Source organism: Bubalus kerabau, chromosome 4 (assembly GCF_029407905.1).
Source record: "Bubalus kerabau isolate K-KA32 ecotype Philippines breed swamp buffalo chromosome 4, PCC_UOA_SB_1v2, whole genome shotgun sequence".
Classification (NCBI taxonomy): Eukaryota; Metazoa; Chordata; class Mammalia; order Artiodactyla; family Bovidae; genus Bubalus; species Bubalus kerabau.
Genome location: NC_073627.1, coordinates 163,234,905 through 163,258,896, shown reverse-complemented (window position 1 = coordinate 163,258,896; position 23,992 = coordinate 163,234,905). Strand labels below are relative to the sequence as shown.

Below are 23,992 nucleotides of genomic sequence, written 5' to 3'. Positions count from 1 at the left end.
AAAAATAAGAATCTCCGTCTCTCTCTCTAGACGGCGAGTTGAACGCAGCCTGTGCGTGCTCAGTCGCTCAGTCGTGTTCCACACTTTGCTGACCCCATGGACTGCGGCCCACCAGCCTTCTCTGTCCATGGGCTTTCCTAGACAAGAATACTGGAGTAGGTTGCCATTTCCTCCTCCAGGGATCTTCCCGATCCAGGGATGGAACTCTCCTGTCCTGCATCTCTTGCATTGGCAGACGGATTCTTTACCAGGGAGCCACCTGGGAAGGCCGAAGCACGCAGAGTTGGCATTAAAGGTTCTTCTTGAACCGGATCCCTTCTCAGGGGCAACGACCCTCCTGAGCTACCTCTGGTCCTCTGACTACCGCTCTCAGCTTCTGCTCCTCCCAGGCTCATTGACAGTGTGGGTGCAAGGGAGGGGTATCACTGTCTCCAGAGTCACATGGCAGCTCTGTCCCAGGGGAAAGTTGTTGAATCAGAGGTTTGCTCTTAGCATCTTAGTAGCCAGGTGCCTGACTGGAGTAGATACTCAATGAACAGGTGGGTGGACAGAATGAAGGTCACAGAGACGGCCATCGGTGGGCCTGAATTCAGGTCACAAATAGGCTTCGGATGTCCTCCATCACTACCTGTGCGTTGCAGTAATGCCAGGGTCAACGTCTGCCTTTCACACGCAGGACTTCATATGATCTCCTCTCGACCCTACTGCTCTTGCAGTCAGGCAAGCTAGAGGAATCCACTCCATTCAGCCTTTCTTGGAAATTTTTCTTCCCCGTAGATTCTTTAAAGCCTTTGGGAAACAGAACTGCTGGACGCTAATTGGCATATGAAACCAAACGGGCCAGGAGGAGGAGGTCCCCACGTGGGTCAGGCGCGTCCAGCTGTCCCGAAACATCTGCGCTCTGCTGGACTTAGGTTGTGGGGAGTCCAGTATTGGGTAAGCGGCTCAAGCCTAGGTCCTACAAGGCTAGGGCGACTGTGGGCTGGGGACTGGGCAGGGGAGACACGAACCGGGAGCCTCCAGCTCCACCCTTTTGTATCCGTTTTGTGAGGCCGGTGTGGTAGGAATTAAAATTCCTTTTTCCTCCATATGTTTATCCAGCGGTTCCAATACTATTTATTGAAAACACTTTCTTTTCCCATTGAATAATATTTCTGCCTTTGTTGAAATTCAATTGACCATCTATATGTTCCATTTCTGGACTCTATATTGTGTTCCATGGGTCTATTCATTTTCTGTCCTGTGCCAATACCACGTTACTTGATTGTGTGTGTGTGTGTGCTCAGTCGTGGTCCACTCTTAGCGACCCCATGGACTGGAGTCCGCCAGACTCCTCTGGCTGTGGAATTTCCTAGGCAAGAATACGGGAGTGGGTTGCCATTTGCTTCTCTAAAAGATTTTCTGACACAGGGATGGAGCCGCGTCTCCTGCTGCTCCTGCACTGGCAGGCGGATTCTTCACCAGTAAGCCTCCTGGGAAGCCTGTTGCCTTGATTACCATAGCTTTATAGTGAGTGTTGAAATCAGGTAGTTTAAGTCCTCCAATTGTTCTCTTTTTCCTCTGAAATTGTTTGCGTTTCGATATGTTTTATATAAAATAATTTAAAAAGTCCTGCTGGGATTTTAATCCATATTGCATTGAAAGTGATGATTGACAAGAATTAACATTTTAACAATATTGAGTCTTGCAATCAATGAGATGGTTTTATATTAGACCTTTCTTACTTAATCTTGACAACATTTGGTAAGCTTTCTGTGTACAGATTGTATACATCTTTTTTAAATGCATTCCCAAATGTTTTTGATGTTACTTTCAGTGCAATGGTTGAGATGATTGGTTTTTCTTTTCAGTCCATGGGTCCCAAAGAGTGGGACGTGACTGACTGAGCATGTTTTAGACAGCTTATAATTTCAGCTTGCTTTTTTCCAGTTGGAGAATCTTAGCCTTATAAATGACATGTTTATTCTAGTTACATTCATTGTTGTAGCTTTATTCGGAATATATGATTTGCCACAATTTTTTCATTTTGCCTTTGTTTTTTTAACAATATTTTCACTGGGTATAAATGAGTAATGAGTCAACAGGTTTCTTTCACCACTTTAATTCTTAGCTCCATTGTTTACGTCAGGTCATTCATTGGTCTTTTGAATGCAAAAAAAAATTTTTTTATGCACAAAATTTTCTCTTTGTTACTATGATGTGCCCAGGTGGTGTTTTCTTTATATTTATCTTTCTTTGGGGCTTTCTAAGCTTTTTGAATTTGTAAATTGGTGTTTTGTACTACAGTTGAGAAAATTACGGCCATTTTTTTCCTCATTTGTTCAGTTATTTCTTTTCAGTCTTCGATCCCAAACATATTCCATGGTGTTGTCCCGAAGGTCACCAAGACTCTGTTCCTTGTTTTCTTTCAGTTTTTTTTTAACCTCTGCTCTTCAGATTGAATGCTCTTTAGATCTATCAAATCTCTCTTCAAGTTCACTCATTATGTCTTCTGCAGTGTTCAAACTCTGTTAATAACATTCAAGTGAATTTTTAATTTCAGATAATGGGATTTTCAGTTCTAAAATTTCCTTTTGGTTCTTGTTTTATAGTTATCACTTCTGTGCTGAGATATCCTAACTTTGTTCATTTTAATACTTTTCTACAGGCCAAACATATATTTTAAAGCTCCCCAAAAGAGATTCTATTATGAATTAGAGGTGAGAACCAGTAAAAAGATATAAACTTTACCCGGAAGGAAGAGATATGTAATGGGAAGTATCGGTAGCAGAAAATGTTAAAATCCCTCTGTCCATGGGATTCTCCGAACAAACATACTGGAGTGGGTTGCCATTTCCTTCTGTAGGGGATCTTCCCAACCCAGGGACTGAACCTGGGTCTCCTGCATTGCAGGCAGATTCTTTACTGTCTGAACCACCAGGAAAGTCGACAGAGAAGGTATTATACTTGATTGACAAAGAAGTCTAAAGGGAAACCCAAAGACAACAGAGAATAGATAAACAAGCACAACAAGGGAATTTTAGTCTCTGACAGCAACCGCTATCACAAAAATAAATAAAACCTCACCCTAAACACCTACTTAGCTCAGTTCCCTTACCAGTTACATTATGTCTAACTTTAAGCAGAAAATTATATGGCATCCTAAAAGACCAAAGCCAAAAACACTCATTGAGGTTTAAGAGATAGAGCCAGCACCAGAATGAGACACAGATATGGTGGAGATGTTGGAATTATCACATCGGGAATTTAAAACAACTAGGCATAATATGCTAATGATTCTAATAGAAAAGTGGGCAGCATGCAAGAACAGATAGGAAATGTAAGCAGGGAGATGGACACTTCAGGAAAAAAATTCAAAAGAAATTCTAGTAACAAAAACCCCCACAATGTAACAGAAAAAAAGGATGCTTTTCATGCGCTCATGAATAGAATCAGCGGAAGGGGAAGCATCAGTGAGCTTGAATCAATGTCAACAGAAACTTAGAAACCTAAGTACAAAGGGGAAAACAAAAGAATTAAAAGAGCAGAACAGAATATTCAAGAACTGTGGGACAATTTAAAAAGGAAGTAACATAAACCTAAGGGGAATACCAGAAAGAAAAGGAAAAGAGAAGAAAAAGAAGTATTCGAGGAAATAATGACTTCACATTTTCAAAAATAAATGATAGACATCAAACCACATATGTAGGAAACAAGCAGAACACCAAGCAGGAAAAATGTTAAAAAAAAATTTATGCATAGGCATCTCATACCCAAGCTACAAAATACCGAAGAAAAAAAAGAGAATCTTAAAAGAGGCCTGAGGCTGAAGAGGGAGGGGATATATGCATATATATAGATAGCTGATTCAAGATGTTGTACAGCAGAAACTAACAACATCGTAAAGCAATTATACTCCAATTAAAATATTTTTTTAATTATATGGTTTCATGATTGATTGTGAATAAACTGAATTTCAATTCTAAAAAAGAAAAATCCTGAAGGAAAAAGCATTTTTCCTGCAGAGGATGAAGAATAAGAATTGTAAAAAAAAAAAGAAAAACCAAGAAGAAAGTGAGGTAAAATACTTAAAGTGTGAAAGGAAAGAAAATCCCACCAACCCAGGGTTCTTTGTGGAAGAAAATTGTTCTTCAGAAGTAAAAGAGAAGTAACAACTTTCTCAGACAAACAAAAATTGAGGAAACTTGGGCCTTGCAAGATATGCTTTTAGGAAGGTGTTTTGTTTTTTTTTTTTCCAGAAAGAAAGGAAATGATAGAGGTCAAACACTAAGATTTGCATAAAGAAAATAGCTTTAGAGAAGGAATAAAATAAGACAAATTTTTTAAAAAGGCAAATTAAAATCTTGTACTTAGTTTTTTGAAAGAAGGTCTATATATTCAACAGTTCTTTATTGAACACCGACTATGAACCAGTAACTCTTTAGACTCTGGACAGCCAGAATGTCATCCTGGAGCTTATCCACTAGTAAATATATCCACAAACCACTTTCTGATTCTTCAGTGAAAACTATATTAATTATATTGCTATGAAGTTTGACTATTTAATCCAGATTAGAGACAAATGACATTCTAAGATTACTTATTCTCGTTTGGTCCAACAAAAACTCTGGAGTGAAGTCACTCAGTTGTGTATGACTCTCTGTGACCCCATGGACTGTAGCCCACCAGGCTCCTCTGTCCATGGAATTCTCCAGGCAAGAATACTGGAGTGGGTAGCCGTTCCCGTATCCAGGGAATCTTCCCAACCCAGGAATCAAACCCAGGTCTCCTACATTGCAGGTGTCTTTACCGTCTGAGCCACAGAGAAGCCCATTTGATGCCACAGATAATAATTTGCTCCAAATGATACTAGCCAAAAGGTATGTGGTGATGATAACTTCTTGATAAGTGAAATGAATGAAAGCAGTATTATGAAGGATGGGAGGGAGGGATTGGGATGGCATTGCTGTTGAGTACCTGTACTGCCTGTGAAGTGATAGTGTTATTAGAAAAAGGACTTGGATTAGTTTTATTTTTAAGTTCTTGTCATTTGTGTATGTGGCTGCACTGTCTTAGTTGCAGCAGGTGGGCTCAGTAGTTTTGGTGCACAGGCTTGGTTGCCCTTTGTAAACCAAAGGACAGCTACTTAGAAAGTACAAATAGAAAAAGAAGAAGTAAAACTTATATGCCAACAGAGGTTAAAAATGAAATCACATAAAGTGTTCAATTAAACCCACAGAAGCCAGAAAAAGTGGAAGTCAATACAAGAAACAAACAACAAGGCAATGAATACAGAACAGTAACAAATATTTTAGATTTATAACTCAACTATATACATAATAATTAAAACATCAGTGGTCGAAATACCCCAACTGAAAGGCAGGGACTGTCAAAGTGGATAAAAACAAACAACACTCAACTGCATGATGTTTGGGGGAAAAAAAGGCAATGGAGATACAGACAAGCAGTAAAAGTGTAGAGAAAAATATGCTAACACTAAAACTAGAAAGGTGGGATGCTTATATTAATTTCAGACAAAGCAGACTTCAGAGTAAGGAAAATTATCAGGATTACAGAGGGGCAACATGCAATGAAAAAAAAAAAAGTCAATTCTGCATAATTTTTCCAAAGACATAACAATCTTTAATGTGAATGCACCTAACAACAGAGTGTCAAAATATACATGAAGCAAAAATTGATAGAAAGGCAAGGAGAAATAAAAGAATCCTCTATTATAGCTAAAGACTTCGATAGCCTCCATCAGTAACAGATAGATCCATCAAGCAGAAAATCAGTAAGATCCTAGTTGAGCTCAACAACACCATCAGTCAACTGCATCTGTGACATCTATAGTCTACTTCATCCAAAACCAACAGAATACATGTTCTTTTCAAGCTGACATGGAATATTCACCAAGATAGATCACATCTGGGCCATAAAACACTCCTTACCAAGTTTTAAAGAATAAAAATCTTACAATGTCTGCTCTCAAACCACAATGGAATAAAACTATAGAAATCGATAACAGAAACAACTGGAAAATCCTAAAATATTGGAAATTAAATAATAATTTCTCAATCACACATGGTCACATGAAAAAGGATTTAGAGAAATGGAATATTTTGAACTAAATGGAAGTAAAAATAAAATGTATTAAACTTTGTGGGCTGCAGCACAAGCAGTGCATGGAGGCAACTTTGTAGCAATGAATGCACATGTGAGAAAGGAAGGAAGATCTAAAATCAATAGTCTAAGATTTCATCTTAGAAAACTAGCAAAAAGAAGAGCAAGTTAAATTCAAAGGAAGAGAAAGAAAAGAACAAATAAAAACCAGAGCAAAAATCAACACAACTGAAAACAGGAAATCAATAAAGAATATCAACCAGACCAAAGCTGGATGTTTGAAAAGATCAGTAAAAGTGAGAAATCTCCCATGAGGTTCATGGGATAGAGAGAAGTGGGGGGAGGTGGTGGAGAGAGAGAGAGAAATGACAAATTTCAAGGAAGAAGCAGAGACCATAACAACTAATCCCCAGGATGTTGACAGAATACTCAAGTAATATTATGAACTACTACTATGTCTATGAATTTGATAACCCTGATAAAATGGACCATTTCCATTTGGTAGATTGGAAATCTACCAAAACTTAAACAAGAAGAAATAGAAAATCTGAATAGGCCTATATCTGTTAAAGAAATCAAATCAGTAATGAATAAAATACCCAAACAGAAAGTACCAGGCCCAGATGGGTTCACTGGTGAGTTCTACCAAACATTTAAAGAAGAAATTCTACCAATTTTCCAGTCTCTTCCAGAAAATAGAAGCAGAGGGAATATTTCCTAACTCATTCTATGAGGCCTGCATTACCCTAATATCAAAACGAAAGACATGACAAGAAAAGACAACTACAGACTAATATCTTTCAAATGTCCATGCAAAAATCCTCAACAAAACATTAGCACATCTAATCAAGCATAAGAAGAATTCTACACCATGACCAAGTGGGATGTACCCCAGGTATGCAAGACTGGTTTAATATCGGAAAATCATTCAGCATAATCCACCACATCAACAAGCTAAAGAAGAAAATGGTTTGCTCATATCAAAAGATGCAGAAAAGCATTTTTGAGGAGCGTATGTAGGGACTTCCTTCATACTGTTAAGATGCTGAAACTTTGAAATCCTGATTTTGCCCACATCTTCCTGGATGCTACTTCCCTGGTGGCTTTGACGGTAAAATATCTGCCAGCAATGCGGGAAACCCAGTTTCGATCCCCAGGTCAGGAAGAATCCCTGGAGGAGGGCATGGCAAACTAATCCATTATTCTTGCTGGGAAATCCCATGGACAGAGGAGCCTGGTGGGCTACAGACCATGGGGGTCACAAAGTGTCGGATACAATTGAGACTAACACTCCCAGATCCTATTGTACTTGAATGGTTAATAAAACCACAGTTCAGTTCAGTTCAGTCACTCAGCCATGTCCGACTCTGCCAACCCATGAATCGCAGCACGCCAGGCCTCCCTGTCCATCACCAACTCGCGGAGTTCACCTAAACTCATGTCCATCGAGTTGGTGATGCCATCCAGCCATCTCATCCTCTGTCATCCCCTGCTCCTCCTGCCCCCAATCCCTCCCAGCATCAGAGTCTTTTCCAATGAGTCGACTCTTTGCATGAAGTGGCCAAAGTACTGGAGTTTCAGCTTTAGCATCATTCCTTCCAAAGAACACCAAAAATAAGTTTCTCCTAAACCCTGTTTCAAATTGCTAGAGTCCCCCTCCTCCCTTCGGGAAGCAACAGGATTTTTTTTTAATCTTCACTGTGAGAACCTGGCAGAGCTCCTGGAAGTAAAACTCCTCACTTCGAGGGATTCCTTCTAAGACTGGCGTTTTTGGTGTTTTTAATTTTCAGACTTATCCACATATAGTTTTTTGATACTTTGATACTGGTTTCAAAGGAGGATTTCTCTTGCAGGTGTCTGCTCTGGTAAGTGTGATTCTCTGTAGCTTATCTGTTTCCCCAGTTTTGGTGATAGAAGTTTGCCCTTTGACCTCAGTTCTCTGATGGGTCTAAGAGTTGTTCATTTATTGGTTTTTCAGATCTTTGTTAGGACAAAATGATGGCTTCCAAGTTACTTTTATGCTGGACTGGAAATATAGAACAATTTAGAAGGAAAGAGTGGAAGAGAAGACAGTGAGATGAAAAAGTGATACATTTGGATTGCCTGGTGATCCAGTGGTTAAGAATCTGCCTTCCAATGCAGGGGATATGGGTTTCATCCTTGATCAAAGAACTAAGATCCCACATGTGACTAAGCTCAACTACTGAGCCCAGGTGCCACAACAAAAGATCCTGCATGCCACAGCTCAGACCCAACACTGCCAAATAAATAAATATTAAAAAAATAAACAGGGATCAATTCTTTGGAGTAAAATTGAACAGAATCACAAATGGTCACTGAGTCATTCTAAAGAGTCGTGGCTGTTAATAGGAAGAGAGCAACAGCCTCTGTGGTCTGGGTGCTTTGAAGAAAGAAAAGGGATTTCCCACACCTGTTCTTTGCTCAAACTCCTCCGTCTGAACATGGAGGCAATTAAATTTAGAGGTATTTCGGCCCCAAACAGCTAAGAAACAAACAGTCATTCGAACAGATCAAAGATTCAACTATTGTATTAATACATCGTATTCAGGTAAATATTGTTATGCAATAAAGGATAACAATTTGATTAAATTGTTTCTTTATTCAGAGTTTGGTCAATTAAATTCATTCATTTATTCATTCAACAAAGTCCTCCGGATATGCCAGGCACTGTGCTAGAAACAAACATAATTAACAACACAGTCCCTAACAGGAGGGCACTTCAGCTAGTCAGAGATACAGGCACAAAAACAGAAACTTAGAAAACAACATGGGGGACTTTGCTGGTGGTACAGTGGATAAGAATCCACCTGCCAATGCAGGGGACATGAGTTTGATCCCTGGTCTGGGAAGATCCTAAGTGCCTCTAAGCAACTAAACCCGTGTGCCACAACTACTTAGCCTACACTCTAGAGCCCAGGAGCTGCAACTACTGAAGCCCATGCCCCTAGAGCCTGTGCCCTGCAACAGAGATGCCACCTAACCGCAGTGAGACGCTCATGCATTGCAACGCAGAGTAGCCCCCACTTGCTATAACGACAGAAAACCTCCCACCCGCCCAACAACAGAGATCTAGTGCAGCCAATAATAATAAAGTAAATGAAAGCAAACAATCTGGCACAATAAATGATAGGAACACAAGATTACAGAAGGATAAGGAGCGACACCTAATCCAGCCTAGAGCAGGAAGGAAGGAAGAGGAAAGAAAGAGATTGGGAAAGTCTCCCGTAATACAGCAGTGCCTGAACAGAATATTAACAAGCCTGCCTTCTCCCTCTGTAAACCTCACAGTTCAGTTCAGTTCGGTTCAGTTGCTCAGTTGTGTCTGACTCTTTGTGACCCCATGAACTTCAGCACACCAGGCCTCCCTGTCCATCACCAACTGCCGGAGTCCACCCAAACCCATGTCCATTGAGTCGGTGATGCCATCCAACCATCTCATCCTCTGTTGTCCCCTTCTCCTCCTTCCCTCAATCTTTCCAAGCATCAGGGTCTTTTCAGATGAGTCAGTTCTTCACATCAGGTGGCCAAAGTATTGGAGTTTCAGCTTCAATATCAGTCCTTCCAATGAACACCCAGGATTGATCTCCTTTAGGATAGATTGGTTGGATCCCCTTGCAGTCCATGGGACTCTCAAGAGTCTTCTCCAACACCACAGTTCAAAGCATCAATTCTTCGGCGCTCAGCTTTCTTTATAGTCCAACTCGCACATCCATACATGACCACTGGAATAACCATAGCCTTGACTCGACGGACCTTTGTTGGCAAAGTAATGTCTCTGCTTTTTAATACACTGTCTAGGTTGGTCATAACTTTCCTTCCAAGGAGTAAGCATCTTTTAGTAAATCTCACAAGCTAAGAATAATGTATTTTCCTTCTCATTACTCTTTTTGCCAAGTCCTAATGGCTGTAAATCATAGGAATGAGAACTAGAAATAAATGGGGAATGCAACAGGGTATGCATATTTATACAACAATGATGAGGCATTGTCAATAAGCAGGAGAAATGACATGGGGCATTGTGCATCATAGAGGCATTGCAGTGTTTGAAATATCTGCAATGTTTGTACTTTATGGCTGAAGTTAGGCTGCTTCAGTATCTGGCCAAAAACATATTGGGGCATCAGTATAGAAATAGCACAGCCATGACACACTGATGTTTAGGTGATACTCTGTTCTTCAGACTCCCCAGAACCAGAGGATTTCTGCAATCACACATTTACAGGAGATACTACATTTAAAATCAGAAAGCAGGAGCTAGGGAAAAAACTCAAGATCATAATGTAGAAACCTTTACTTCACAGAGGAGGAATCTGAGAGGAAACCTGCCTCTCTGAGTGCCTGCAGCTCTTTACCAATAGACATGAAACCAGAATGCAGGTCTAGGTGATTTCTTTCTTTCTTTTTTAATGGAATAATATCTAAGTGTCGAGCTATGTGCTGGGTACAAAATATGAAATTTATACTCACTGATACTTCTCTACTGTCCTCCACCCAACCTCCTGCCACAATATCATACAATCTCATTCATAAATATTTTTTCCACAAAAGAAACACTATGTGTTTTAGGGATACAGAATTTTTCTAAGTTATAAAATACATCACCATATACTGTGGGGAAGGGGTGTAGACATGAGCTGGAATGGGACCTGAAGAAGAAATAAAATTAAGACAAAGCTGGAGGAGGAGAGCAGATGATAAATGAGCTGCCTAGGCAGACACCTCTCTTCCCTGGAGAGTGGGGACCAGCCCCCAGCAGACTCCGCCTTGGGATCTCTCTCTGGCATTCCCCAACCAGAAGCCCTGCTGCTGGAGGATGGAGACACCAGGAGGAAGACCAGAGATTCACCCAGTGGAGCTGTGCCTCTCAGCCTGAAGGGACTCCTGTTTCCTCAGGCCCATGTGGAGCCTGTGCCCGGAAAGCTACCCACTCCCTTGTCCTGCTCTCTGCTCAAATGCTCAGAGAGGGGGCAGCCCCGGCAGAGAAGAGCTGCTGGCCCTGGCCCTGTCCCTCAGGGGCTGGTGTGCGAAGTTGTCTTGACTGCTTCTCTTCTCTCCCTCAGGTCCCAATTAATGGATTCTGACATGGATTATGAAAGGCCAAACGTAGAGACCATCAAGTGTGTGGTGGTGGGGGACAATGCTGTGGGCAAGACCAGGCTTATCTGTGCCCGGGCCTGCAATGCCACCCTCACCCAGTACCAGTTGCTTGCTACCCACGTGCCCACAGTTTGGGCCATTGACCAGTATCAGGTATGCCAAGAGGTAAGGTTGCAAGTCTATGGCCTCACTCATCTGGGCTTCTTCCCCAGGGATCTCTCCAGAGGGGCCTTATGCTGAGCTCACGGAAGCCCTTTAAAGGTTGAGTAGAGGCAGCTGAAGAGCACAGTTCCTTGGGAGAGGCCTGAAGGGAGCCCACTCCAGGGGAGGAGTCCCCAGCCTTTTGTGTTTGTCTGAGCAGAAGCCTGGGGCATCTTGTGTAACATAGACCCCAGTAATGGGAAGCCCTGGAGCTGGGAAAGGGGTGGTGCTTTGGAGAGATGAGAGCTGCCAGGAGAAAAGAAACTGCTGGCTAATGATACCCAAAGACCCAAGGCTGGGAAACATCTGATGGCAGGTACAGCTGGGAACAAGGATGGGCTCCTTGGGAGATCGCATCACTCCCGTGACTGTCTGCCCTCTGGAGTCTCTTCTGTCCTGGCCAGCTCTTGTTAGGGGACTCAGGTGTTCTAGGACACACAGAGGGAGACACTAGTTGTCCCTCAAGCCCCCATGCTGTGGGACCCAGGAGTGAGCTAACCCCACCCCAAGTTGGCATGCAGGGTCCCCAGGAACCATTGACTTCGCTTCCCCCCCTCCTCCCTGTCCCACACCCCCCCCACCCCCACCAGATGCTAGAACGTTCCCGAGACGTGGTGGACAATGTGAGCGTGTCTCTCCACCTCTGGGATACCTTCGGAGACCACCACAAAGACCAGCACTTTGCTTATGGGAGGTAGGGAAGGCCCCCGCTGCCTGCAGGGAGCCAAGTGGGTGGGGTTTTTCCCCGAGGTATGAGGACACTCTGTGAAACTGAGTTAAAGGAATTTCACTCTGTGAAACTGGGAGGAAGGAGTGGAGAAAACAGCCTTGGGAGACCCTTGACGGGAAGGCAGCCCGGGCTGGGCAGGGAGCCGGCTTTGCAATCAGGAGGCCAGGTTTCAGTTCTCCCCTGTTAACCAGTAACGCTGGGACTTTGAGCAATTAGGAAGGCTGTTCTGAGATGAGTTTTCTCAGATGAGATGGTAAAAGTGGTCATGTCTAAATCTCAAGAGAGCTGTGAGGTCAACCCAAGAGTCTTTGAAAGCTCTCAAGTGCTAACTTGGGGGTATAGAAATAGGAGGTGCTATGATTAAATGTTTTGGGGAAGATCATGTGAGCCGATCCATATGACATTTGTGGGATTGCAGTGTAGGGGTGCCGTTGGGTATGTGTTCTCCCTTGTTCCAGCAGCAGGGAACCTATCACTAGCTTTTTTTGCCTATAACCTCACTCTCTCCCACCCCCAGATCTGATGTGGTGGTTCTGTGCTTCTCCGTTGCCAACCCCAACTCCCTCCACCATGTCAAGACCACGTGGTACCCAGAAATCAAGAACTTCTGCCCCCGAGCACCTGTCATCTTGGTGGGCTGCCAGCTGGACCTGCGTTACGCTGACCTGGATGCTGTCAATAGGGCCAGGAGACCCTGGCTAGGTAGGGAGTCCTGGTGCCTAGGGAGGGAAAGGTGGCAGATGGGGAAGGGGAAGAGGGGGTGGAGGGAGGTTGTGTGTCTCTCAACTCCCTGCTCAGCCCTGAGAGAATGCACAGAGCCTCACTTCTCTCCCTCCATTTGAAGCAGATTCACATAGGGGGCCAGTTAGAATGATCATTCTTTCATCCATCCATCCATCCATCCATCCATCTATTACACACTGAGTGGGCAATACTGGGCTAAGCATCATGAGGAGAGAAGGAGAAGGAGAGGTAATCTTTGTATGAAAGGAGCTTATAATCTTGCTGGGAGACGAACTGGATAGGTGAATATGTTAAAAACCAGCATGCTAATTGCCAGAGAGGCCGTCAGCCCTCCCACTACTCTGAGCCGGGGAGATCACCCAGGCCTGCCATAGAGGCCTACCTACCATGGAGGGCTACCTGGAAGAAGAAGGGCTTAGAAGTCAGCCTTGAAAGAATGGTAGGATCTGGCCAAACAGAGGAGAAAGGGAGTGGAAATGAGCAGGGCAGGAACGGGGCTTAGACCCAGATCCTCGGCAGGGACGCCCCCAGTCAGGTGAAAAACACACAGGATCGGGGGAATGCATCTCCCTGCTCCCCAGCCCTCCACCACCGACATGAATTTGGCTTCCCTTCTTGAACGTGCCAGGCCCATGAAGCCCAATGAGATCCTTCCCCCAGAGAAGGGCCGAGAGGTGGCCAAGGAGCTGGGTATCCCCTACTACGAGACAAGTGTGGGCGCAGTTCGGTATCAAGAATGTCTTCGACAACGCCATCCGGGCAGCGCTTATTTCCCGCCGGCACCTGCAGTTCTGGAAGTCCCACCTCCGCAATGTGCAGCAGCCCCTGCTACAGGCACCTTTCCTGCCCCCCAGGCCGCCGCCCCTGCTCATTGTGGTGCCCGACCCCCCCTCCAGCAGCGAGGAGTGCCCCGCCCACCTCCTGGAGGACCCGCTGTGTGCAGATGTCATCCTTGTGCTTCAGGAGCGGGTGCGCATCTTTGCCCACAAGATCTACCTCTCCTCATCCTCCTCCAAGTTCTACGACCTGTTCCTCATGGACCTGAGTGAGGGGGAGCTGGGGGACCCTCAGAGTCAGGGGGTCCCCGCTCAGAGGACCACCGGGGTCACCCTGATCAACACCACCACCACCACCACCACCTCCACCACCACCATGGCCGGGACTTCCTGCTCCGGGCAGCGAGCTTTGACGTGTGTGAGAGCGTGGAGGAGGGCGGGGGCTCTGGGCCTGTTGGGCTCCTGGCATCCACTAGCGACGGGATCTTACGGGGCAATGGGACAGGGTACCTGCCTGGGCGGGGTCGAGTGCTGTCTTCCTGGAGCCGAGCCTTTGTGAGCATCCAGGAAGAGATGACAGAAGACCCACTGACTTATAAATCCCGGCTGATGGTGGTGGTGAAAATGGACAACTCCATCCAGCCAGGGCCGTTCCAGACTGTTCTCAAGTACCTGTACACAGGGGAGCTGGACGAGAATGAGCGAGACCTCATGCACATCGCCCACATCGCTGAGCTGCTTGAGGTCTTTGATCTGCACTTGATGGTGGCCAACATCCTCAACAACGAGGCCTTCATGAACCAGGAGATCACCAAGGCCTTCCATGTCCGCCGGACCAACCGGGTTAAGGAGTGCTTGGCCAAAGGCACCTTCTCAGGTATGAAACAGGCTTAGGAGCTGGTGTCCCAAAGGCAGGGGACTTCCCTCCAGGCTCTTTCTGCAGAATCTGGGTTGGTCCGAATAGCATTCTGAGTCATCTCAGCCACTGATGTCCTGGAGATACTGCGGCTCTGCTCCTGAAACCTAGAGCCCCCAGCTTGAGATTGTGGTCATGTGGTGCTCACAGAGTGTGGCTTCAGGAGGAAGCAGTCATCTTGGAGCAGTGTCGACCCGTGGGGCTGGTTGTCCCATATTCTTTCACCCCATCCTCACGTGATGCATCTTCTCTCACCCAACAGATGTGACCTTCATCCTGGACGATGGCACCATCAGCGCCCACAAGCCCCTGTTGATTTCTAGCTGTGACTGGATGGCTGCCATGTTTGGGGGGCCACTTGTGGAGAGTTCCACCAGGGAGGTAAGGCTAGGATGGAAACGGCTGGGAGGGAGAGAGGTTTACTCCCTTTCCATCTGAGGCATCTGTTACTTCACAGTACTTCCTTCAGCCTTGACTCTATACAAACCACCAAGTGATGGGCCCAAGAGAAGTTTATGAGATGGCTCCTATAGTCATGGACTTTGCAGTATACCAAGATGGACAATTATGGTCACATCCTAGCTCTATAGTTGAGAAAAAACTTTTTTCTTCAAGCAGTAAGAACAGATTTTTATTCAGAAACTATTGCAATAGGGGAAGAGAGACCTCAGTATAGAAGTGGTTTTAATTCTTAATTGAGCATGATCAAGTGGGGTTTATAGTCAAGGTGTAGGGTGGGAGTCAGAGGGTAGAAAATTACTAAGAGGAAACATCAGGAGTCAGTGGGAGTTCTAGCCAAATCAAGACTGGAGTTCAAGTCTGATCTCCTTTCTGCCCTTCTCTGAACTCTGACACTGACTGTCCATCCCTCAGCCTTGTAGTTAACAGTGTCCTCCTTTGTGAATCTACTTAAAGTTCCAAGGGTCCACACCAAGTTTCTCCAGCTGATCTGAGGTTTCCCTTGAGTATGGGGATGAGGTCTTTTATTTCTGCTGAGTACCCTTCTCAGCTCTGGTCCCTTAGCCAGTGCTCAGCAAGCACTTGAATGAAAAGCTGAACAAAGAATGTTAGAGCATAGCATCCTATAACCCTGAGAAGGGATTTCCTAAGATTTCTGGGTCTGGAAGATCCTTTGGAGGAGGGAAGGGCACCCTTTTCCAGTATTCTTACCTGGAGATTCCCGTGGACAGAGGAGCCTGGCGGGCTACAGTCCATAGGGTCACACAGAGTCGGACATGACTTAAGCGACTTAGCACACACTGGAAAGGGAGTCCTTCTGGGAGGTGAAGAGGAGAGTTCGAGGTTTGAGTTGCCTCTGCTCCCTGAAGCATGAGTGGGTTGAGATGTGCAAAGTGTGAGATGGGAACTCTTCAGAGCCACAGAAGCATCTGTAAAGTTCCAGCCAATTCCCAGTGCAGCCTGGAGAGGCTGGCGGCTGATGAGAAAGCAGTTTTTGTGTTGGTCCTGCTCTGGAGAGATCCCAGAGGCCCAGAGCTGTAGCTTTGAGCAGCCCAGAGAGACCAGCTGGTGTTCGCTCCATTCATCCACATCCCATTTGCACTGCTCCCCGAAGGATAGAGTGGGGCTGGGTGCAGGTGACCAGAAGGACTCCTTCATGGTTCCTCCAAACCAGAAAGATGCTAACGCGAGTCCAGGTCCTTTTAAAAGCTGTTGGAGCCCTGCTCACAGGTGCTCAGCAGATGGGTTCATTGCAGGCTGTTGGTGTGGGAGATTAGCCTTTAGGGAAGGAGGGGTTCTGAGCAGGTCCAGGGACCGCAGAGGGGTGGCAGCCTGTCTATGGGAGACCAACTGTCCAGGCCAGAGCCTTCTGAGTTCTTCGGAACTGCTGTTCTTTCCCTAAAGCTGGACCTTGCTGCAGCCTGCTCCATTCCTTCCCATCCACAGGTGGTATTTCCTTAGACAAGCAAAAGCTGCATGCGGGCTGTGCTGGAGTACCTGTACACTGGCATGTTCACCTCCAGCCCTGACCTGGACGACATGAAACTCATCATCCTGGCCAACCGCCTCTGCCTGCCGCACTTGGTCACTCTCACAGGTAGCTAAGCCCAGGGGAAGAGCCTCCAGGGAGGAGGAGGAGGAGTCAGGGGATCCCCTGGGAGTCATGATTTCTTCTCTCACCTGTCTCCTCCTAGGGGACAGGCCACCAGCACCAAGGGGATATGTTAACATAGCGTGAGATACATCGGTGCATATTGGGGTTGCGGTGAGGACGTGGATGTAAAGAGATGTGTGAGAGGGATGCTTGGTGGGGTCACCTTATAGGTCTCTCTAGAGGTTATTGCGGTGCAGCAAGTGGGCACCAGTAGATGCCAGGGCTCGAGGTTCTCAGCTTGGCCACACTCAGGCAAGCTTAAGAAGCCAAAAAGAACAGAACACCATTCCTCATTCCTACCCTTGCATCTCCTCCTTCTGCCTTTCCTTTTTCTTCCCCTTTCTCATTTCCTTCTTCTCTTCCACCTTCCCTTTCTCTTTCTTCTTCTAGAAACACAGTAAACATTGACCTTATTGTTGGTCACTCCTAATTCTTTGATTCCTGGAAGATCCTATGAGCTAGAGCTCAGGTTTCAGGATGGACCAACCCCAGAGGCTTAGGTGGAGCAGGGACTGCGGCAGGAGGGAGACCAAGGAGCAGCGCTTGGGGTGCCAGGGCAGGAGGAGAGATGGTGCAGTGCAGATGAGAAGCCGTCTGGAGCCCTTGGTGCCCGCCGACAGGTGGAGCTCCTGAGCTGGAGTCAGCATGTGCGTTCCTTTGATGTTGGTGTTGGTACCTGTACTGGCATTGATGTCCAGGTTAATGTCCTTGGGTGGGTCGGCGGCAGAGAGCAAAGCCTCAGATACTGAGCTGAGGTTCAGGGAAGGACCTGGTGTTAGACCTGCTGTGTCCCTTGGCAGATGATCAAGATTGGGACTTGGCTATGAGGGAAGCAGCGATCCTATGATGATAAATGAGTTGAAAAGTGGCGCCTGGTCCCTGGAAGAGGTGGAAATGATAGACCAGAATCAAATATTAAGAGCTGAGACTGCAGAGGCAGGCCAGGGGACACTGAGGGCTTTAGGGCAGGGAGTAAGAGGCTTCTAGAGATTTCAACTGCAGAATTCCCTGGTGGTCTGGTGGTTAAGGCTGCACTTCCACTGAAGGGGGCAGGGGTTCGATCCCTGGTAAGAGAACTAAGATCCCGCATGCTGAGTGATGCCACCAATAAGTAAATAAAAAATAAATAAGATCACAGCTGCAACAATTTGAAAAAGTGGTACAGCATTCCCAGAACACAGAAAACAGTCTAAACTCTTAGACTAAATAACTTTTGAAAGACTTGCTGCAAAGAAATGGCCCAAATGAAAAAAAAATGTATTCAGGTGTTTCTTTAAGTTTGTTTCATCATAGCAAGCAATCAGAAACAAGTCAAACAGGCACACTGGTTAAGCACACGTGGATGGATTTTGCAAGGTAGCCATTAAAAATGTTACCTCTCACTGCTGCATGGAAAGGCTTATAGAAAATAACATTGAATGGCCTTTCCTTTGAAATGCTTCATAATCGCTAAAAATCATCTTTAACAAATATGTTTCTATGTACCTTGTCAAGGAACAGTGGAAAATGCCAAATGTTGTATAATAAGTGACATGTTTTGTGATATAAGCTTACTATGAAGTTATTAGTTTAAGCTTAATTTTTAAAATGTTAAATATTGCACAAAACATGTAATATGTGTTCATCTTAATAAATTATTACAAACCAAAGTGGCCCTTGCTCGCCACACCGGAGCCCCCAGTCTGTCCCTCTCAACCATAGGCCCTCCCCACCCCAGAGTAACCGTTCTGCCTAATGCGCTAAGATTTGATGAGTGCTTTTCCTTACTCTTCTTCATAGTTATGTCATCCAAGTGTGCATCCTGAAACACTATAGCATGGTTTTATTTTTTGTATATCTTTTAAGGTTTTTTTTAATCTGTAAGTACCTTGTCTGTTAAAAACAAAAACAGAAATTTCCCTTGTGATATGTTGGAAAAACCCTCTGATCCAGGGAACCTAGATTTATTTACTGATCGCCTTTCTGTATCCACCATGTTTCCTTCCTATCAACTGGCCTTCAGGTCTAGAGGCTAGATTAGATCCAGTCTTCTTTTGGTGAGACTACATTTTGTAGGCTGTTTCTGCTTTTCATCAAGAAACATAGATCATATGCTTTTCTCTCTTTTTGTGGTGTTAGCAGCCTTTGAGTTTTATTGCCTGGATCCATTTATTTATTAAGTGTTGTGAAATGGTAATATTCCAGGTCTTTTTTTTTCTTTTTTAATCTGTTAGAATACTTTCAAAAGGAGGGAAACTTTCCCTCACCTATAGTTTGATTTCCCAGTAGAATAGTTCATGTAGGAAAGGCAGGTGAATATGTGGCATTTTAATTTACCAGTTGTTTTTCTTTTCTCTCATATTCATGTACTTATTTGGCTGCAGTGGAGTCTTAGTGGTGGCATGAAGGATCTTTAGTTGTGGCATGTGGGACCTAGCTCCTTTACCAGGGGTTGAACCTGGGTCCCCTGCATTGGAAGTGTAGAGTTTTAGCCACTGGACCATCAGGGAAGTCCCTGTTTACCAGTTTTCAAGACACACATTTGTTTCCTATCATCCTTTGAGAGTGACCAGTTGATTTTTTATTAATATTACATGTGATTATGAATTTTTGGACTTGAACATACTCTATTGGCTTTTAGTTCAGGTCACTTGCTCAGTCGTGTTCGACTCTTTGTGACCCCATGGACTGCAGCATGCCAGGCATCCCTGTCCATCACCAACTCCTGAAGCCTACTCAAACTCATGTCCATCACGTCAGTGATACCATCCACCCATCTCGTCCTCTGTCGTCCCCTTCTCCTGTCTTCAATCTTTCCCAGCATCAGGATCTTTTCAAATGAGTGGGTTCTTCACATCAAGTGGCCAAAGTATTGGAGTCTCAGGTTCAGCATCCGTCCTTCCAATGAATATTCAGGACTGATTTCCTTTAAGATTGACTGGTTGGATCTCCTTGCAGTCCAGGGGACTCTCAAGAGTCTTCTCTAACACCACAATTCAAAAGCATCAATTCTTTAGCACTCAGCCTTCTTTATAGTCCAACTCTCACATCCATACATGACTACTGGAAAAACCATAGCTTTGACTAGATGGACTTTTGTTGGTAGAGTAATGTCTCTGCTTTTTAATATGCTGTCTAGGTTGGTCATAGCTTTTCTTTCAAGGAGCAAGCATCTTTTAATTTCACGGCATCAGTCACCATCTGCAGTGATTTTGGAGCCCCCCAAAATAAAGTCTCTCAGTATTTCCATTGTTTCCCCATCTATCTGCCATGAAGTCATGGGACCGGATGCCATGATCTTAGTTTTCTGAATGTTGAGTTTTAAGCCAACTTTTTCACTCTCCTCTTTCGCTTTCATCAAGAGGTTCTTTAGTTCTTTGCTTTCTGCCATAAAGATGGTGTCCTCTGCATATCTAAGGTTACTGATGTTTCTCCCGGCAATCTTGATTCCAGCTATCGGTTTTAAATCATTGCAATTAGCTTTATGGAAACTCAGATACTCTGCTGTTCCTTTAACCTGTAGAAGTCTTCTCAAGTTGGCTGCAAAGTCTCTAGAGGAGCTTTCGATGCTCAGGAATGACAAGATGTGCCAGGTTCATTGTGTACATTTCCTGCCCCATACCCGGTATCAGCCATTTCTCTAAGAAGTCTTGGCTTCCTGTAGTTGGAAATGGGATTTCAAGGCTACAGTATTTGCATTAGCAATGCTTTTGCTATTGGGATGGCTGTTGTTTCTAGGTTTTTTCCCATGGACTCAGCTGAGACATATTACTTTTAAAGATAAAATACTTTATCAGTTTATACTGCTACAGTTAAAATTCAGAACTCAAAGTGTTTACTTCTTCCCTAGAAAGGTCTTAACATGAAATGCAAGGTTAGTACACAATTTGTTACAAAATTTAAATTAAAATGAACAACTTGATTTAATCCTTAGTTCTAATCTATAGTTCTCAGCAAATTTGAGATTTAATACCCCCTCCCATCAGTATCAATGGCTGATTCTCAGGGTTGGGGGCTTTCACCCCACCTGTATAACTCCTTGCTGCAACATATGTAGCTTAAAAAACTTCATAGGTTATTCTAGTCTCCACCTTCACTTCCCACCTCCTCTCCAGTGGGAAAGTCTTGCTCCAATCCTGGTTTTCTCACTGGTAGGAGCCGACTTAAATCTCCTGTAGCCTTTCCTGGCCTGTTGAGACTTGCTCTGGACCTCTCTTTGCCCTGCTGTGGGCCCCTGCTGGGGTCGGGGCGGGGATAAACAAGTGCCTGTCCACTCCTGTGGTTCTTCAGCCCATTCCTGGCTGTGTGTGTGTCACAGAGCAGTACACAGTGACTGGGCTGATGGAAGCAACTCAGATGATGGTGGACATCGACGGGGACGTCCTTGTGTTCCTGGAACTGGCTCAGGTAGGATGACAGGGAAGGAATCTCTCCAACATTCTCAGCTCTGGGCTCTGCCTGTTGGCAGCAAATGGGGAGGGTTCGGGAGGTGGTGGGTAGGAAGGAAACCCATTGACAGACTTGGTTCCCCCAGGGGGCAGACCCATCTTATCCTGCAGGCCAGAGGATGCACCCCAACATGCCAAGAGAAGAGGCTGGCTGTGGCAGGAAGGGACGGAGACTTCAGGCAACCGTTGGGCCGGAGAGGGAAACCAGAGCCCTGTATAGACGTGGTTGCTGCCTGCTGGGGTCATTTAAGGCACACTGGGGACTCTCCATCTAAGATGGACTTCCTTCCTCCATTTTCCCAAGTGATAGTGTCAGTTGCTCAGTCATGTCTGGCTCTCTGCGACCCCGTGCACTTTAGCCTGCCAGGCTCCTCTGTCTATGGGATTCTCCAGGCAAGAATACTGAAGTGGGTTGCCATTTCCTCCTCAAGGGGATCCTGCTGACCCAGGGATTGAACCCAGGTGTCCTGCATTGCGGGCAGATTCTTTACTGTCTGAGCCACCCAAAACAGGCAAGCAAAATCTCCCCTACCAGCCCTCAGGGTGCCAAACATTCTAAAGATTAGTTTATGAAGTTAAAATATGGCAGATATGCCTGGGAGGCCAGCTCTCTAAGCCCGGTTGTCAGCACCTTAATGCAGGCTGCTCTGGTCCAGCATGGAGGATGAGGGGTCAGATCTGAGGAGGGCAGACCCAGTAAGAGGCTACCTCATAGGACTGTGGGTTTCTGGGGCTGCTGGGGGCAGGTCACGGGTGAGGTGGTGGTGGTGGTGGGGCCAAGGAGCAAATCCATGTCATTCCGTCATGGTTTTGTGTGGCCTTGCCTCTCGAGGTGGGTTCTTTGTGACTCAGGGCCTTTGCCCACCTGCGCCAAAGCTCTGGCTCTGAAGGCCAAAGTAGACATCTGTGTGCAGACCTTGGCCCAGAGGTCCCAGCACAGACATGCTCCTGTCTGTTCCCAGTTCCACTGTGCGTACCAGTCGGCTGACTGGTGTCTTCACCACATCTGCACCAACTACAACAATGTGTGTCGCAAGTTCCCCCGAGACATGAAGGCCATGTCCCCAGGTGAGCATCCCCAGCGGCATTTGTCATCTCCCTCTCCTTGGGTCCAAGCCTCTGACCCAGGGCGCCCAGAGGCTGCCAAAGACCCCTGTGGGTGGGGAGTAGCCTGCAAACATGCACCCAGCCCAGCGGAGGGGGTCCTGGAAAAAGCGCTGGTGGGAAGGGCGGCCCCCCCGCCCCGGCCCACCAGAGACCTTGGGCAATTCACTCTGCCCCTCTGAGCTCCTGCTTTTCACAGGTACAGTCAGACTAGAGGTGGTATTTTTTAGATGTTTGTGGACCAAACTCCACATTAAGAAAAACATTTTTGTTTGTTTGTTAATTTTTACAATGTTGGTTGGTTTCTGCCAAACAACAATGCAAATCAGCCATAATTATACATATATCCCCTGCCTCTTGAGCCTCCCTCCCATCCCCACATCCCACCCCTCTAGGTTATCAAGAATTACATTGTATCTTGTGACCTAGTACACATATTGAAAAATTTATCAGTTGTTTTTAATACTGTTCACGACTCATGACATTAATTTCATAACCTAGGAATGGGCACAAGTCACAGCTTGGACAACACAGATCTGGGCATCCTCTGGGGTCCCTGCAGCTTGGTCTCTGCTTAATTGATGTCTCAGGTCCTGGGGCCTGACAGGAAGCCAGGGGTCCAGGATTCATGGGATCCAGGGAGAGGTGTGGCTGGCCTCCCCCAGTTTCTTCACTGGGCACCGTCTGCTCTGCTGTGACCCTACTCCCCACTAGTGCTCTACCAGGTCTCCCACTCCTGCTCTCTCCTCGTCACCCTTCTAGCATTTTCTTTCTAAAGCACAGCTCCAACTGCCTCACTTCCCTGGTCCCAAACTTTTGTGGAGCCCCCACACCTTCTAGAAGAAGTCCAAACCCCTCAGCCTAGCCTTCCCTCCCATCTGACCTCCTGCATACCCCCACCCCCCACACCTCCCCTCTCAGAACCTCATCTCTGCCAGCTGCACCTGCTGTTGGCCCAGCCAGGCTGAGCATCTTCTTGCCCACAGCTCTTCTCACCATTTCTCCCTCATCTGTTGTTGCAGCCTGCTTTATTCTCCAAGCCTTGATAGGATCTTCCCTCTGCCTTTGAAGAAAAATGCAAGTGGAAATGCCTTTCCCCAGTGTGGACTGTCGGCTCCACTCCCTGGGCAACTGACTCTCTTTGGGCGCTCAGTGAAGGCAGGGCTTCCGCTTCTGGTCCCCAGGGGTTGGCATGTGGGCCTAGGAGGACCAGAGGCATGTTCCATGGCAGCGGGGCAGGGGTGGGAGTCCCTCTGCCCCTCCTCCTGCATCTTCCTCACCCAGCCCTACTGCCGTTCTGCCCCAGAAAACCAGCAGTATTTCGAGAAACACCGGTGGCCACCAGTCTGGTACCTGAAGGAGGAAGACCACTACCAGCGGGCCCGGAAGGAGCGCGAGAAGGAGGACTATCTGCACCTGAAGCGGCAGCCCAGGCGGCGCTGGCTGTTCTGGAACAGTCCGTCCTTGGCGTCCTCTTCGGCCGCCTCCTCGGCATCCCCATCCTCCTCCTCGGCTGTGGTCTGAGATGCTGCCACCCTCTTCTGACCCTGCTGCTGTTGTCCCCACTTGTCTTTGCCCCTCTGCTCCTCCGCATCGCCGCCTCCACCTCCCAGGGACAGAGGACTCGCATAACCAGGACCCTTTGGGTGGAGCTGCTCTCACCAGCCAACATAGCTCAGCACAGAGAGGAGGGAGCCTGGCCTCGTGGACCAGAGCAGTGGCCCTGTGCAGAGGTCCTGATTCCATGGCTGGCCGGGAGAC

At 46.1% G+C, this 23,992-nt stretch overlaps 1 pseudogene; it reads left to right on the top strand.

Annotated features, from left to right (window-relative positions):
* The first annotated feature begins 11,193 nt into the window (after positions 1 to 11,193).
* Positions 11,194 to 23,764, top strand: LOC129651746 (rho-related BTB domain-containing protein 2-like; annotated as a pseudogene).
* Positions 23,765 to 23,992: the final 228 nt, after the last annotated feature.